This window comes from Eretmochelys imbricata, chromosome 2, assembly GCF_965152235.1.
Source record: "Eretmochelys imbricata isolate rEreImb1 chromosome 2, rEreImb1.hap1, whole genome shotgun sequence".
Taxonomy (NCBI): domain Eukaryota; kingdom Metazoa; phylum Chordata; order Testudines; family Cheloniidae; genus Eretmochelys; species Eretmochelys imbricata.
Genome location: NC_135573.1, coordinates 167,546,797 through 167,552,796, shown reverse-complemented (window position 1 = coordinate 167,552,796; position 6,000 = coordinate 167,546,797).

The window sequence follows — 6,000 nt, the reverse complement described above, 5'->3', positions numbered from 1 at the left end:
AGAGAATGAACTCTATTAACAAATCTTGTTGGTAAAGAAAAAATGGTGTTTAGCTTTAAAATGTTAATGTTGAGAGGTTAAGAAGTCCTGGGTTTTGCTACTGCTATAGGACTGTCATGTTTCCATCTTTTTTTATGGTGAGACTGTGATGTTCCCCTCTGGTGTTATCTGGACCAGTGATTTGCTAGGTCACTCCAATCCTTGACTCTGGGAGCCAGCCTTACCCTGCTCTGCTGTGTACTGAGAACCTCCACTGCTGGGCAGTTCACGCACAGACTCTGGCATGTAAACTGCTCCCAGCTACTTGCAACCAAATGACACTAGCCAATAACTCCAGTCCCAGATACAAGCCCAGGAACCTCCATCTTGCAGTGTCCACTTATGCCCGCTGGATGCTGCAAGCTTATATGAGTTTGTCAATTTAACAAAGAAATTGATATGTACCAGGCTTGTTATCCCAAGGGGAGCCTCTGACACTTCAAACCAAACGCACTGCTGCAGATGTAGATGTAGGTGGAAGAGAGAGAGCATGGCCAATGTCTCTCCCTTTTATCATGTCTTTTCTTCCCTCTTGGCTTTGCCCCTCCCCCCCGCCCCCTTCAGAGTCCCCTGAGCGTTCCCTCATCACAGTTCCAAACTGACCAAAGGAAGGGGGTGACTCCCTGGAGAGTCTAACAGATTATTTTGTTGCTCCCTAGGCCAGCGTCCTTTGTTCCTGTGAGGCTGGGCTGAGGTTGTCCCATACCTGCCTGATGAGATGTGAATTGCCTCTGTGTTCTTGGAGAGCTTAAGGTCCAGATTTCCAAAAGAGTGGGCTTGATTTATAAAAAGAATTAGGTATCTAACTAACACTTTAGGGGCCAATTCCCAGAATCAGGCCCGACTGAGATTCACAAAACCCCTGCTCAGCAGCCACTGAACCCTGTAAGTGTCTAAACTCACTTGACACTTAGATTTTTGCAGTAAAAGTTCACTAGGCACCTATGTTTTGGCTTCTGAGATGCGCACTGTAGCCTCGTGCCAGGCATCTGGACAGCTAGACCCAAAAGTGATGAACAAACAGGTGAAAGATGGGCATTCCTCCACCTAACTTGCCTGAGGGGGCCAATCCAGTAATCATGTCCAGGGCTTGCCACACACCCCTCGCCTTGGCAGAGTTACATTGGTTAGTTTAGGTAGAGTTCTGTCCAGCATTCTGGCTTTTGTTACTCCCATTCTGAGGTGCCCATCTCTCCCCATTTGTGAACCCAGTGATCTTCTAGGTGCCTAAAAGTTAAGTGTGGTGATGCTGAGCATTGCCACACCTAAGTTTATTTGTGAATCTGGCCTAGCTACTCCCGTTTAGGCACTTAAACAAGTGACTGATCAATTCTGAAAATTCAGTGTCCATTTAGGCATCTAAATGTGAAGTGGCAAGATTTGCAGAAGTGCTCGTCACCCAACAGCTTTCATTGCTCTCAGTGGGCTCTCCTGAGTTTTGCTGCTGCAGTGCTGCCACCTAAATGAGAACACTTTTGTAAATCTGACCAGTTTAGGTGTCTACATTGAGCTGTTCTGAAAATGCAGCCTCAGTCGTGGGTGCTGAGCACTTTTGAAAATCTGGCCCTACGTGTATATGGAAGAGCTTGCTGAACTTGTTAAAGACATATAGATGTGAGTAAGGCCTTGACTATACTACAGAGTTTTGTCGACCAAAGTTATGTCAGTGATCAAAGAGTGCAATAATATTGCTATTGCATGTTCACACTACACTCCCTTTGTCGGCAGAGCGCGTCCACACTTGGTGGTGTATCATCGACAGTAAGAGCAGTGCACTGTGGGTAGCTATCCCACTGTGCTACTCACCGCCTTCTGCCACTAGGAGTTCTGGGAAGGCAGAGTGGATGGCAGCACATCTTGGGTGTGGGTTCAACGTCCCATGATGCATGGTTTTCTATCCCAGCATTCTATTGGCTTCTGACTGCGTTTCGTGGCATTTTTCAACGGCCCCGGTTTACTGTGTCCCCGCCATCTCTGTCTGAAAGACAGAGCTCTTTACTGTTATGGTAACTTTTGTTAACACTTCACGGATGGTCACATAGTATAATGAGCTTGCTATCTGAAAAGGAATCAGAATTGCCTGACCTGCTGTGTACCATGGAAAGAAACTACACCAGATTACTTTTGGCATTCATGGAGCAGCTGAACATGGTGGACCATCACTTTTGGGCTCAGGAAACAAGCACTGAGTGGTGGGATCACATTGTTATACAGGTATGGGATGACGAGCAGTGGCAACAGAACTTTTGGACGTGGAAAGCCACCTACCTGGAACTGTGTGCGGAGCCCTGAGTCTACCTCTTTGTTTGCCCAACCTCCCTGCCTCCAAGGGGCCGGTGAGCCTGGAGCTGTTGCTTTCCCGGAGCTGGTCACAGCCAGGTGTAGCCCAGATAAGAGCTATAACGCTGTTCCTGGTGAAGCGTCCAGAGGTCACTGCTGGGGCCTGGCTGTTTGCCTCCGACCTCTGTGAGTTCACACACAAGGACACCAAAGTGAGAGCAGCCCTCTCGGTGAAGAAGCTTGCGGCTGTTACTGTGTGGAAGCTGGTGAGTCCAGACTGCTACTGGTCAGTTGCGAATCAGTTTGGAGGTCAGAAATCAACTGCCGGGGCAGCTTTAATGCAAGTGTGCAGGGCCATTAATTGCACCCTGCTCTGAAGGACCATGACTCTCGGCAATGTGCATGAAGTAGTGGATGGCTTTGCAGAAATGGGCTTCCCTAATGGAATATTCCAGTTTTGGCCCTAGACCATCTTGCAACGGAGTGCATCAATAGAAAGGAGTACTTCTGCATGGCATTGCAGGTGCTTGTGGATCACCGTGGGTGTTTTGTTGATATCAGTGTGGGGTGGTTCAAGAAAGTGCATGACGCACGAATCTTCAGGAACACTGGCCTGTACAGAAAGCTGCAAGCAGGGACTTTCTTTTTAGACTAGAAGATTACAGTGGAGGATGTTCAAATGCTCATAGTGATCCTGGGAGACCCCGCATACCCCTTACGCCCATGGCACATAAAGCCTTACACGGGAAACCTGGACACCGGCAAAGAGAGCTTTAATGATAGGCTGAGTAGGTGCAGAATGTCCGTTTGGCAGATTAAAAGCACGCTAGAGATGCCTTGATGGCAGGTTAGATCTCAGTGAGGAAAACATTCCCATGGTCATAGCTGCCTGCTGCACGCTCCATAATCTTTGTGAGGCTAAGAGCAAAACATTTTCCCAGAGCAGAATGCTGAGGCAGATTGCCTGGCTGCTGATTTTCAGTAGTGAGATACCAGGGCCATTAGAGGGGTACAAGAAGGGACAATTTGAATCAGGGAGACTTTGAGGCAACATTTTGAGAATGAGAACCAGTAATGTGTGTTTGTATACAGCAATCTGCCATCTTCATTCACTTTAGTTTGGTTTGTTTCTCTAACATATGTCATGATTCCTGACCGGGATTTTCAGTAAGCAAATGATTAAACTGCATGTATATGTTTTATTACCAGTCGCTATCACAATTTGTAGGACACAAATAAAGACTCGCTATCTTTCAGAGACTTCGTTTTTATTAAACACCAATTAACACACACACACACACACAAAGGCTCGGTGGGAAGGGAGGTACCAGTGAAGGGAAGGGTCTTAAAGCTGAGCGTAAATCCAGCTATAATTTTGGAAGCTGTTCGAAGGGGTGGATTGAATGGGAAATTGAGAAGTTCTGGAAAGTTGAAAGGAATGTGTGGGAGGAGTTTGGGGTGGGCATGGAAAACAGTTCTGAATGGGCTGCAGGGGGAGGCAAGCAAGAATCTGTTCTGACTGTAGCATGATTAGGGACTTCAGCATCTCTGTTTGCTGCTCCATTACTTTTATCATCCACTCAGTGGCCTTTTGAACAATCTCCTGATTTTCTTTTCTGTCCAGCCTTTCCATTTCTCTCCATTCCCTGTGTTCCCTTTTTTTCTTCCTCAGAGGATTGCAGCACCTCCCGGAACACGTCCCCCTTGCTCTGCCTTGGTCGCTTAATTATCTGGCGGAGGCGCTCCAGCGGTGTGTAAGGGGTTCCCCTGAAGGCCACGTCTGCAGATCTGCAGAACCACAAGAAACAATACACAGAAGCATGACTGTTAGTTCATGCACAGCATTGAACCATTACAGTAAAAAATATACCTCTTGTTATATACCAAGCACTTTCTCACTGATCTTCAGCAAGCACACAACTTGGCTAACACCCTAAACATGGTGAGTTCTGCCTGGTGGGTGGGGGTTGTTGAAGCTGGGGTAAAAAGTGATCGGGGGTGATTCAACGGTAGTGATGCAGGTGACTAGAGACAATATTGTAAATTCGGCACCATTTTCTGCAGGCAGGGATCACTGAAGCAGATATCTCACTCCTGAGAGTAAGCAAGGGTGCATCTACTGCATGCTTGTGCTTTCAGACCCAGTCCTTATGCTGCTCGTCTGTGTGCCACTTTGGTCCCTGCATAAGTGATTACTGAGTGGCGTGGAAAAGTTTCCTGCAATGGGGGAAGGAACAAAGCAGCTCTGCCAAGGAATCTTTGGCAGAGGATTAGCAAGTACCTCCAGGAAAGATTTCTTGAGACCTCTCTGGAGGATTCCTGTGTAATCTCTCTGTGCATCAACACACTGTTCCACCGCACAGCTTATCTTTACAGGGGAATTTGGAGAACACTCAAACCCAGCTTGTCTTCCACATTTCTATCCCTTCATCCAGTCTTACAGTATACAAAACAAAGAACAGCTGTATGTCATATAACCGAGCAGCATTAATAGAAAGAGATCACTTACCGGCGTCTCCTCTCCTGCTTTTTGCTCACCGGAGAGGGACTGCTGGGACTGGCTGGACACCTCTGGAGTGGTGAAGAGTTCCTGACTCGCTGCCCTGTTGGGCAACCCTGCTATGCGCTCCACATTGTCCTCCAACTCCACCTCCTCATCCACGACTTCGTCTTGTGGGTTAGGTCCACTTTCTGCCATTTCCAGTCCCACCGAAGTATCCAAGGGGCTCTTGGCGGTGGAAGTGGTGTCGCTGCCGAGGATAGCGTCCACCTCCTTATAGAAGCAGCAGGTCTTTGGCGTAGCACTGGAGCAACGGTTCGCCTCCCTTGCCTTCTGGTATGCCTGTCTCAGCTACTTTATCTTCACTCTGTACCACAGGTGCCAACTCCATGGGTGCTCCAGGGTTGGAGCATTCATGGAAAAAAAATAGTGGGTGTTCAGCACCCACCAACTACAGCTGATCAGTGGCCACTGCTGAACAGCTATTTGGCAGCTCAGGGAAGGTGTAGAGCAGTGAGTGGGTGGGGTCCTCGGGGAGGAGGGGAAGGAAGAGGCAGAGCAAGGCAGGGCCTTGGAGAAGGAGTGGAGCAGCGTTGGAGCACCCCTGGGGAAAACTAAAAGTCGGCACCTATGCTCTGTACCGCACCCTGTCCCAGTCATCGCCCTTTTCACACAAGCTGCGAGAAATCTGCCTGTAGGTATCAAAATTCCAATGGCTGGAGCATAGCTGGGACTGGACAGCCTCCTCTCCCCATATACTGAGCAGACCCAGCAACTTAGCTGTGCTCCATGTGGGAGAGCATTTGCCGTGTGGAGGTGCCATGATCAGCTGGGAAGATGCGTTGTGAGCTCTCCATACCAAGCAAACAGGAAGTGGAATTTCAAAAATCCACGGGGCGTTTAAAGGGGGAGGGATGGATGCTTGTTTACCTGGTGTGACAGAGTCCCAGGGGAGCCACACTGAGGTTACTCAATTAGGGCAAACCCCAAAGCTGGGGGATATTCCGATACTTAGATTTAGAAAACCAGCACAAAACAACTTCTACAATATCTTATTGGTTGCATAGAAGCCAATAAACAGTTCCCTTATGGTAAGCCAGCCTTGGGCTTCCACCCAGACACCCAAGTCAAATATCAAAGTTTTACCAATCCCAAAGGATCGGACACACCACCTCCCAAGT